The following is a 12363-nucleotide window of genomic DNA, read 5'->3' on the forward strand; positions in this document are numbered from 1 at the left end:
CCCTTATGTCACACACACACACACAGAAATGCACTCTATTAGCCACAAACATACAAACAATACCCAAGACACGCGCGAACACGTGGTTATGCCACCCACGCACTTGCACGCACATACTTTCGCCAGCCGCGGTGGGCCAGTGGCTACGACGTTCTGCAGCTAAGCGAGCGGTCACGGGTTCGACGCCGCAGCAACGGCGAGCGCGTTCCAATGGAAGACGCTCGTGTACTTTAGGTGCAATTTAACTCCGGGTAGTCTAGATAAATCCCCAGCCTTCCGCTACAACACCTTGTAGACCAAGCGAGCATTGCTTTGGAACGTTAAACGCAATCAATCAATCAATCAATCAATCAATCAATCAATCAATCAATCAATCAATCAATCAATCGATCGATCGATCAACAAACAAATTAACACGAAAACCATGTCATCCGTTAGCAGCATCTCTAGGAGCAGCAGTTTAACCTTAAGCTAACCGCAGGAAGGTTTTCCTCAGCGACCACAAATTACCCCTGGCCTGCACAACGTAACCGCAACAACCATCATCCCTCCAATCAGGGCCTCGGAGACTGAGAGGTGCATCCCGCAAGCGCCCACAGATCTCGAAGGCTATGCTCCGGCTCATTTCCGCACATCCGTCGACTACAGTTTTCCTTCCCTTCGCACCCGTGCTGTAATATACCGGCCGGTTAACTGTTCTGCGCGTAACGCGACCCACCCTACTCCGTTCGCCCACTTGTGTGCTGTTTCCTAAACGAGTTCGAATTCAAGGAGAGTAAACACGGTATAATGGAGAGGAGCCGAAGGTTTTCGGACAGGGGGCGCGACTAACCGGAGGTCGCTAGTGTTCTGGAGCATATACGGGAACCCAAAAGGAACGCGGCGATGGCCCCTTCGCTCTATGCACCAGGCACAAGCGAGGTTGAGAGACGACGACGTCGAAGGGTCAGCGCAACAATCGCCGATTGCGGGTCAAAGGTCAGGCGAGCGTGACGGTCGAATGGACGGCCGGCGAAGGCACGCTCGCTTAGCTTTTCTTACACGGTAGCGTGGAAGGAAAGGTCGATGATGCCGGCTCGCTTGCCGTGGTCAACCAACCACTCGCAGCAAAATGCGAACATTTTTCTCGTAACGAAGTGCACTGACATACTTTCGAAGTTGTAGAACTTCTACCGTTCGCTTTTCGCACATTAAGAGGGTGGCACTTAGCAAATATGAAAGTCGGGGAAAATATTTATTATATATCTTAATTTGATACTAACGCTCTTATCAAAAAGTTTCTAAATATATTCTGCGGTGTGGCGCCCGGAAAGTAATCAGCGAGTGACGACTTATGAGGGAAGCCGTACTGGAAGGGTCTGGATTAATTCTGACCACCTCTTCAGCGTCGCACCCTGTGTACCTAATGCCCGCAGCGTTTTTTCACGTTCCCCACCTACTGGAATGCGGGCGGTTTCGGCAGTCGGCATCGAACCCGCAGCCTCGTATTCGGCAGTGCAGCGCCATAGCCACCACTGAGCTGTACACCGGCCGGTTTGCCTTCGAAATGCCGGCGTGTCATTGACATTACCGGGACGTCATGACGCTGAGCGTAATTTGTTAACGTGATCGTGCGGCGATAAGGCTAAGTATTACGGCGCTGCTCACGAATGAATGAATGAATGAATGAATGAATGAATGAATGAATGAATGAATGAATGAATGAATGAAATTGCTGACGCGTTTCTTCGTGCTGCGCTCGCGTGTGGCGCAGCAACACCAATCACAGGAACGGATCGAGTCATAACGTCACGACGTCGCGATCGTGACGTCATGACGCACACACACATCCAGGCACCAAAACCAAAATTGTTTCGCAGAAACAAGTCTCGTAGTAAATTATTCCAGCGCACAGTGGTGATTACGATTTTTTGTTTCTAAGCTTTAGAAGGCATTGAGTTTCATTTAACGTGGAAAACGGCAAATCGAAAGATATCACACCTCAGCTGCTACTTCAAAAGGACTATACTTTAAAGAACAGAGGATTTGGCAATTGTTCGTGATAACAGGTATTGTGTGTAGCAGCGCACGCTGTGGTGCCCTCTTTACACTATAATATAAACTTTCTTTGCACGTTATATATTTGGGCGGGCGAACGTTCTCTCAAGCTTTGCTAAAGAAATCTATAATCAATAAAATCGCAACACCAAATGCGCATTCGTAGCCCGGGATGCCCATGTGGCACTACAGTCCAATGTATACATGCGTAGCTCAATGCGTGAGCCCCGGGCAGCATTTAGGAATAGAAAACTACGCACGTATTAATGAGGCTTCGCATAGGCATGCATACACACCTGCAGCTGCAGCCGCTAATCGGGAAAGCGCTATCCCGAGTGAACGGCGCTTTCGCGAACCGCAAAAAAACCGGGCCGACTAGTTTATAGAGGACTTTGCGGCGGCTTCGGGTGAGCGGGACCAACCCGACCACACAAGGACGCCGTTTCGTGGTGCATGTTAAACAGCTATATACTAAACAAGTATACTACGTAACGGGCAACCGCCGGCGAGCAAACCTCAGTTATCGGTCATCGCTTAGCCCACCGCGATTGGACAGTAGCGTGTCCCGCCGCGTTGACGCATGCAGTTCCAGCCCCGTATATAATTCGAAAACCATAAATCGCGTTCGCTTATATCAGTCAAACGCCAACGAAAGAATGCCCCGATGCACTCGCTGCTTTCGTGACACAAAACCCTCCCATCAGACATTGACGAGAGACGGTCGGAGCGTATATAAAGTGTTACAACTAACGTTAGCCAAGCTGTTCAAAGAAAGAAAATAAGAATATATTTGAAACACTGAAGTACTAAAGCGCCAAACAGACGACACAAGAAGAGACACGGACGAGCGCTCGTCCGTGTCTCTTCTTGTGTCGTCTGCTTGGCGCTTTAGTACTTCAGCAACATGCACCAACTAGCCCAACAAAAAGTTCTGCTGGAATATCTGAAACACACCGCGCAAGATACGGTTTTATGACCTACGATGTTCGGTGGTCAGACCTCTGACGACCGAACACCGTACGGTAGACCGAACACGTCGAACACGCCGGTGTAGACCGAACACGCACGGTATAGCTGCATTACCAACTGATGTTTTCACGAGTACCGCTTATAGATATTCCTTGACACGTCGAACCGGCTGAACTAGAGTTCCCATCTCATATGTCTCTGTGCAGTAGTACTGGCACAGAATACGCTCTAAGGGTCGTAACGCTTGTAAACATGAATATTCTAGCATTTTTATTATGTATAGCCGGCGCTCTTTACCCAGGTGACGAAAACTGACCCTAAATAACGGTAATTTGCCCTAAACAATGCTAATATGACGCCTAAACTTGTCTGAGGATGTGGGTCCTGTTAGCTGTGTGTAAAATGTAAATGCTACGCATAAATATTTCAATAAAGCTAATTGAACTGGAGTTACGTGAGACCTAAAGTTCACATCAAGAGTTGTACTACTTAAGCTTAGAACAGCAAACCTGGCCTCGCCTAACAGCGACGCCAGGCGTCACGCTACAGCACGTATAACATTACGTTTAGCACTGAAGTGTATATTGCCTTTCCAATTTTTAATACTGTCAATGGTACATTTTGAAATGACAAAAAAAAATGATCAAGACATCCTCGCCTGCTCGGCTCTTGCCGTTCAAGTATATTCGAGTGTTGTTATTACTGTATGTATCGTCGACGTCACAATATGTATGCACGGTGACATTAAGGCTGTCCCAAAGTATCAACTCTCGTGGGAATTTCACGTTAGAAGTTGCAATGAAGAACGCACTATTAACTACAAATGTTTAAAACGGTCGAAATAAACATGGAAACATGCTGGAAGTGAATAGGCAAGCAACCAATAGTTCAAGATTAAACACTCAGGATTGAAACACACAATATTAGCGTTATTTACGGTTAAAAAGCGCAGCTTACATACAATAATGTGAAGATATGCAAATTTATAAATGTTGCCGTTCCTTGAGTGTATTATACTCGCGATACCATCGTGTTAGAAACAGTGGTAAACTGAGCGTACTGTTGACCGGTTCGTCCCTGCAGATCAAAGAACTGCATTTATCACACAACGGTAATATCTGTCTGTTTAAATCACTTGCAAAGGCATCGGAATAAAATGTGGCACCAATCAACAAAGGTTCTTGTGCGTGTAGGGAGATGACGATAGCGATGCCCGAAAAAGGAGACGAAATCTGTTGGCTGTAGCACCGACACATGTTCTTTTATCCGCTGCACGTTAACAGACTGGTTGAAACAATACCTTTGCTATAATTTGCACAAACGCATTTTTCAACCTGTTACTGCGGTATCTTTAGAATGAACATTGCTCATAACTCAGGTTACATAATGAAGGGGCTGTTTCACCCTAAAGTGGATTGTTTTTTAAGCTGACTTGACAGCGGTCACTTTTCTTGCCGTATGCTGCTGACACTAACAAAAATGCGGTGAGCGAGGGAGTGAGGGGGGATGGCAGGTCACGCAATTTTTAGCCTTTCGCTTCCACCTTTTCTTGAAATGTTTCTCAAGGAAGGCTATACATTAATTGACTTGAGAAAAATGAACGCTACGACAAAACTCACCATCAACGCTGACGCAGATTCAGCGACAAGCCGAGCACTCCAGTACACACAATATCGTCTGCACTGCAGAAGTTCCGATATTCGTCGACGCGTTCAACGGTGAAGCAGACGACGCAGATGACGCAGGACGTTATCCTCTAGCGGCGAGTGGATGTATCGGAAAGGCTTCAAGCAGCGCAAGGGGCCACGTTCTACGGTCTCCTCTTGGCCAGAAAGCCACCGGCACGGAGAGGCTTTACGCTTACGGGCGAGGCAAGCGGACGTAGCTCAACTCAACGGCAGCGGCCGCGGCGACGGCAACGCGCGGTAGTTTGGGAGATGAGAAGAGAGAGGCAGATAGAGGGAGGGGAGAACGATACACACGGCGTCACACTAAGTCTAATTCTGTGCAGCACAGTGAAACGCAGCGAGTCGGGTACAGGCGGTCAACAAGTGCGTATATACAGTCGGCAACATTTTTAAAGGTGCACGTTACAGAAGATAGCCGATACCACCTGCCACCGTGACTGCGAGTGAAATAATCAGAAGAATAAGAATGGGCTGGGGTGCGTTTGGCAGGCATTCGCAGATCATGAACAGCAGGTTGCCATTATCCCTCAAGAGAAAAGTGTATAACAGCTGTGTCTTACCAGTGCTCACGTACGGGGCAGAAACCTGGAGGCTTACGAAAAGGGTTCTACTTAAATTGAGGACGACGCAACGAGCTATGGAAAGAAAAATGATAGGTGTAACGTTAAGGGATAAGAAAAGAGCAGATTGGGTGAGGGAACAAACGCGCGTTAATGACATCTTAGTTGAAATCAAGAAAAAGAAATGGGCATGGGCAGGACATGTAATGAGGAGGGAAGATAACCGATGGTCATTAAGGGTTACGGACTGGATTCCGAGGGAAGGAAAGCGTAGCAGGGGGCGACAGAAAGTTAGGTGGGCAGATGAGATTAGGAAGTTTGGAGGGTCAACATGGCCACAATTAGTACATGACCGGGGTAGTTGGAGAAGTATGGGAGAGGCCTTTGCCCTGCAGTGGGCGTAATCAGGCTGATGATGATGATGATGATGATGACCGTGACTGCGCAAGCTTGTGGTTGACCGCGCACGTGCAGTTGTGATAAAACTGTAAAAAAGCCGTAGAATCGCAACGTCATGCTAAAATAGTATATAGTTTGATTTCTGCGCTATTTACCATGAATAACGGCAACAGCCACACGAGTTCGGACTTCCTTTTTTCATTATTCTTTGTTAGGTCTGAAAATGTAGCATCAATGTTATTGAAATTTGAAGGGACAATGCACACTCAACTTTGAACAGTAGAATGCGTTATGTCATACCTGCCGTAAAATGACACTTGGAGTCGCAGTGAAATCGTTGGCCTGTGTAGAGTTGTACTCGCGCAGATGCAAACTTTACGGCCTTACACTACTTTAGGCTTCATATTAGCGTTTAGGCCAACATACCTTTAATTAATTGAGCCATGTTACCGCTATTTAGAGAAGAAAAATGCCGAAAGCACACAAAATTGTGAAAATGCACGCCTTTATGGAAATGTGTTCGAAGTGCAGACGACGGCAAAGCGCTGATCGTGAACGCTACCTCGGCTGTATTTTTTTTTTTTTTTTTCTCACTGTACTTACTATCGTGTCCTCAGATTCATCCCTCGCATGCTAAAGTTTGTTGTCTGCTCACCCTTCTCGACAGCAGGCGACTATGTGCTTGCAGATGTGGTGCATGCCTCGGAGATCAGTTCTGCGGGCGAGCAGACGCTCGGCCTTTTTCTTTTTTTTTCTCCAGCGTCTACAACCGGCTGCGGCTTCCATAATGCTGCACGATACAAAACCAGCACCTGGAAAGAATGAGGGGGGCGAAAGAGAGGGAGTTAGTACGTGTGTGTGTGTGTGCGCGAAGAACAGCAACAGACGAAATTAAAGAAAAGAAAGCAGACAACTTAGAGAGGAGAACGAGAGAACGCCAAGAAGAGAAATAAAAACGTCAAGAAAAATAGGTAGCGATGGAGGAGCGGGCGAACCACAGAAAGAGAAGCCCTTCTTCACGTAACGCGGAGAGCGGTGGCTCGCGCAGACTGGATGCGAAGCCGGCAGCTAGCCTAGCCCAGCCGAGCCGAGAGAGAGAGCGACCCCCAACAACAAGTTCCCGCCTTGGACGAACCAACCTGTTCCGCGATGCGACCGTTGCTTCGGTCGTGCTGTAAGCAGGCTCTGCGCCCATTAAAAGGCCGCCCAAGAGAACCTCGGCCGAGAGTACTAGCGGGGACTCCCCGGAGTACAGTATACAACATTCTTATAAACAAAACGAAGTGTTGTCATTACTAACCCAGTTATCCCACTATTTATTTCCTTTGTATTACTGAAACTGGTAATGGTAGAGTTATTTACATTACTGCTTAAGCAAGGTACTCGCTTTTACTAATTAGTTTCAGCTACCAATTCCAAACGGAGTTAGCATCACCGGATACAAAGTTTCCAGACTATAACTCGTATATCGGACCAGCCCTGGCGTATTCATGGGGGGGAATGGGTGGTTACAATTTCTCAACTGGGTATTGGGACAGCCGGTCATGTTGTGGTCTACCTGGCCATCTGTGCGCACTTTAATTATTAAACAACCACAAATCGTCCGTGTTTGCTGCATGCGTGCGTCGTACACATTCCGTCACGTTCTCAATCATAACCTCCGCGGCCGGCACCGAACACGCGGCGTACACTGTAAGATTACACCCTTAAAAGTGAAAAAGGGTGTAAATGTGCCTATAGCTCAAACCTTTAGGGTGTGATTTATATAACTGACGCCCTAAGCGTGCGAGTTAGACAGAGTTATATCCTTTTTAGCTTTTAAGGGTGTAAATTATTTTACGGTGTACATACAACCGTCCCTTCCGATTTTCGGGAAGCTATATGCAGCTCGACACTTCGGCGAGAACTGTACAGACGCACTTACGTAGTGACTCTCGATACGCGTGCTTGAGCACCCTCTTCACGGTACAGCGGTGCGTAGCATGTCACCACGGTTAAGAATTACGCCTAATTAGAATACCTGTTCTGTTTACTACACTGAGATTAAACAAGAAAAGGGTATGCAGCGGTCTCTTAAATTCAGCGGTTTTACGTGCCAAAACCACGATCTGATATGACGCACACCGTAGTGGGGGACTCCGGATTATTTCGACCACCTGAGGTTCTTAAACGTGCACCTAATGCATGGCACACAGGCGGCTTTTCTTTTTTTTTTTTCGTTTGGCCCCTATCAAAATATTACCCGCGAAATATCCCGTGATATCCTGTGAAGTCTCCTGTGAATAGCCTGTGGAATAAAGTACCTGCGAAATATCCGTGAACTCTATGTTTGTCACATTCGAGACGTCGAGGAATGTGATATAGGTTATTGTTTTGCCGCTCATTTACCTAATTTAACTGCACTTAATTGTTCCGCATTTGGCTGCGAACTGTTAAATTCCTGAAACAATAATTGTCGTTCATTTATTTATCTTCTTTTTTTTTTACTTTTCCAATGCACCCACAGTGCCCTCAAAAGGCATTACGAGGCGGGGAGGGGGATACGGATAAAGAAAAATTCACAAACAAACACAACTCAGGTTACATAGGACACTACAACATGTTTGTGTTTATGCTACGGCGCAGCGCCAACTAAATGCCACCCGGAAGAGGCTTCCCAACCACAACATTTGAAATTAACTTCACAACGTCGCTTGGTAGTCGATTGCAGTCTCAAGTAGTATTGCTGAGGTGGAGGGGACTTACTAAACAGGTCAGTTTTACATGTTTCTTTTACTTTAGATAGATAGATTAGATAGATTAGATAGATAGATAGATTAGATAGATTAGATAGATTAGATAGATAGATAGATTACATAGATAGATAGATAGATAGATAGATAGATAGATAGATAGATAGATAGATAGATAGATAGATAGATAGATAGATAGATAGATAGATAGATAGATAGATAGATAGATAGATAGATAGATAGATAGATAGATAGATAGATAGATAGATAGATAGATGGTTGGATGGATGGATGGATGGATGGATGGATGGATGGATGGATGGATGGATGGATGGATGGATGGATGGATGGATGGATGGATGATGAGCGTCCCCTTTGGAACGGGGCGGTGGGTTGCGCCACCAAGCTCTTGCTATTATACTGCCTAATGTCCTGCTATTATGAAAATCCGAGGCCAGAATCGGATGGTGGACGCCGGGTTGGTAGGCACCGCCAGTCACTCGGCGTAGGAGACTAGATAGATACAAAGTGCACAAAGTACGTAAATTCTTCACGTTAAAAAAAAAGAACGAAAATAGCGAAGACGCGCCAACCAGAGTCCGTACTTCGAGAGAGCCGTCGCTGCAGGGGTGCGAAGTGAGGAGCACATATATGTCGCCGCCACACGAATCTAAACGTTTGACCAACAATAACAACGACGACAACAACAAATCTTACGTACGTCACGGCCTCTTTTTGGGTATTCTCGTTTGCTGCCATAAAGGCTGTTCACATATGTTATCATATGTAGCAAAGTAGTACCTGCATGTCTCAGTCCCAGGAGGGGGTGCCCTGATTGCGCTAGTGGTTAACTAGCTGAGAAGAGAACCAAGCCAGCAAATGCACGTCACGGCCGTCTCTGCGTCGAGATGATGCAGCTTACATATACATAAGATTAGCTAGATTTATTTGCAACTTTCATGTACGTTTCCAGCTGTCAAGTACGCGCTGCAAATCGATAGCTTTCACGTGAGCTATAACGCAGCTTCTCATCACGTTATATATATAGCACCCAACCATGGCGGCCATGATGATGTCAGTGCACCACATCTCACGTTTCCTGTTTCACTGTGTCTAAAAGCACGTCTGGCGTGCGTACGCTAATTCCAGAAGCTAAAGGTAGATCGGACAGACTTTGTCGCGCCTGCGGCGCTGAGACAGTCGTGCCGAATTATACCTTTCTGTCGACTTACGGCGCTCTACTCTCAATATAACATCACTGATTTCCCGGGGGAGCAGTACGGGCCCTAGAGACCGGGCCACCTCTCCTGGAGCAGTACCTTCGCTCGTGCCAGGCTTTTCGTATGCTGCTCTCCGTGATTTTTCAAAAGCATTTTTTAATAGTCCCGTTTAAGTTAAATAAACATTCTCCTGCAAAAACATATGCAAAACTCGGTAGGCGGGAGCCGCGGAGTTAGCGAAACGGAAGTAAAGCACGTACGTCCAGCGTACCATTAGACAACTTGTTCTTGTTTACGCGGCCTATCGAAGAGTGCTAGCGCCCCAAGATGGTGGCCACGAGGACGTCAATGCGAACTATCTATGGCAACGCAGCCTTGGCCGACGCGCACACAAAATGAGTATCCCGGATAAACGTCCGCTAACATGCATTCTAATGGCTTGTTGCAGACTACGCTATACAAAACTACTTCTGGAAGCAATCACAAGTCTGCTCGATTCACGTACGGGTACGTCGTTCACAGCAGCGCGACCTTCGATTCCCCAGTGCTAAAGCGCGCTGCTCCATGTCGGCCCTAGAATGTGGCATAGTGCAGCAGATGCACGTGATGTCATGCAACCGACGCTCGCAATGCTGATCTCTGCCGACACAACGGGCGTTTCCATGCAGTGGACGTAAAAGAAACGCTCCCCAAGTTTAACGGAGCAGAAATGGCCTCCGGAGCATTCATCAAAATGCGTTGTTTGCACAATCTTCCGTCGTATTTGCTTGATTATCCGCGCAGTCAGACAGAGCAAACGTCGTCGTTCTACTTTCGAACACATCCGCGATGTTCAAATGCGCCTCTTCTACGTTCTTAGTGAACGACGCGGCTCTGTGCGCTAATTGCAAAACTATTGCGTACCATTTTCTTGACCTGTCCCTGAAGCTTTTGCGGGCCTTTCCCTGCATGGAGGAAGACAAATACCACTGTGCGTCGAACAGCCGTTTCAGTCGCACTTCCAAGTTTCCCGCCTTTTTTGCCCAGTGCCGAAACGAAAGCCGTCGAAAGCCTTACCTTTTCACTACATACTGGTAATCTTTTTTTTTTTTCTTATTTGCGCTCGCAAATACTTTGAGTTTCACTAAGTTTTGAAACTGATGCGGAATCGATTTCTTTCTGGGCGCGTTTACTCGCTGCGTTTCCTGCCACTGGACATCGAGAGAGACTTTTGTTTCACTCGCGGCCTTGGAGTGTACGAGAATCGTTGTACACTCTACCATAGCCTCCTATTTAATTTCTGTGCCCGCCGGATGACCACAAAACGACCGTCGTCTATGAAAACGCCACTTACGGTTAAAATCAGCCTTTATAGGGTAGCGACCACCTAGTGTGGCGACCGAGTCGGGAGAACCAGGGCAACCAGGGGAGAGTGGCTGGAGCGGCGTATGCTTTGCAGCGCGGCACGCGACGACGAAAAATACTGTGGCGGCACTGCGATCGAAGTGGGTTGGGCCGCACCAAGGTCGCGCAGTTGGAAACTGCTGGCGATACTTTTCAGAAGGGTCATTCGTACTACTTCGGGCACTGATATAAGCGTTCAGGCCACTCAAACGATGTTCGTAATTGGATTCATGTTTCCATTCCATTCATGTTTCCGTCTTCCTGCGGTCGGACCTCGGGCGCCGAAAACAGCCATTATATATGCTAAGCTTTGGCCCGTAAGCCATGTGAAGTTTTTTGTCCAGTCAATGCTTAACAAAAAAGAAAAAAGCGGTAGCCTAATTAGTGGCTACATAGTGGATACGGCGTTGTACTGCTAAACTCGAACTTACAGGTTCAAACCTCACGGAATTCGACGGAGACGAAATGAAAAAAAAATAAAATAAAATAAACAGCCGTGTACTTATGTTTAGGCGCACGTTAAAAAACCCCTGGTCGTGAGAACAGAACAGGGTGCTTCATAATCATATCGCCAGACGTAAAACGCCGGAATTTAATTTTTTAAAAAAAGGAGAGAGTAGTTGCGCCCTTCGGTTTTCCCCTAGGGGTGTAAACAAAAGAAATTATTCTTGAGTCAGATTTCTGAGAAAATTACGTTACGCTCATCTTATATTTCATACCTAAATCTAATGCCGTTCCCAACTGTACGTCCGCTCAACCAAATCAACTAAGCAGCTTCTGTATTGTAAACGGCTGCTTTCAGTTATCCGATGCACTATCATAAGGACAATAACCAAGCAATTAACGCAACTGCATGCCTCACATACACGTAGAGATATTTGTAGATCTGCTATAGTCGTTGAATTGTGGTACCGCATTGGGCACCCAGTTTAAATGGGTTGCCGACATGGTGAGGCTGTAAAAAAACTTTCCTTGCCTGAATCAAGTTGGCAGATGTACAGGCTGCCCCAAAATGGTCCGAATGAACCTGGCTTTCACCATAATATTGTTTTCTTTGGTCATTGTCCCGGATCTATATTCCACCAATAAGAACAGCGCGTAAAATGACACAACAACAACAAAATTTTCTTACGCAGCTTCATGATGCAGATAGGCGGCTTCTGTGGCAAAAAAAAAAAAAAAAAAAAACGTGTTACTTTTAGAAAACAGTGTTAAAAATTAAATTATGGGGTTTTACGTGCCAAAACAACTTTCTGATTATGAGGCACCCCGTAGTGGAGGACTCCGGAAATTTCGACCACCTGGGGTTCTTTAACGTGCACCTAAATCTAAGCACACGGGTGTTTTCGCCCCCATCGAAATGCAGCCGCCGTGG

General features: G+C 46.6%; 1 protein-coding gene across 2 annotated transcripts in view; it reads right to left on the reverse strand.

Annotated features, from left to right (window-relative positions):
• Window positions 1-6901, reverse strand: part of LOC126539207 (uncharacterized) — a 161083-nt gene extending 154182 nt beyond the window's left edge. The window contains exon 1 of one of the 2 annotated variants that reach the window (XM_050185956.3): window positions 6309-6901. The gene's annotated coding sequence lies outside the window, so the exon portion shown is untranslated. Of the gene's footprint in view, window positions 1-4625; window positions 4685-6308 lie in introns of those variants that run through there. The other variant, XM_055075248.2, reaches the window with a different exon arrangement.
• Window positions 6902-12363: the final 5462 nt, after the last annotated feature.

Source organism: Dermacentor andersoni, chromosome 11 (assembly GCF_023375885.2).
Source record: "Dermacentor andersoni chromosome 11, qqDerAnde1_hic_scaffold, whole genome shotgun sequence".
Lineage (NCBI taxonomy): Eukaryota > Metazoa > Arthropoda > Arachnida > Ixodida > Ixodidae > Dermacentor > Dermacentor andersoni.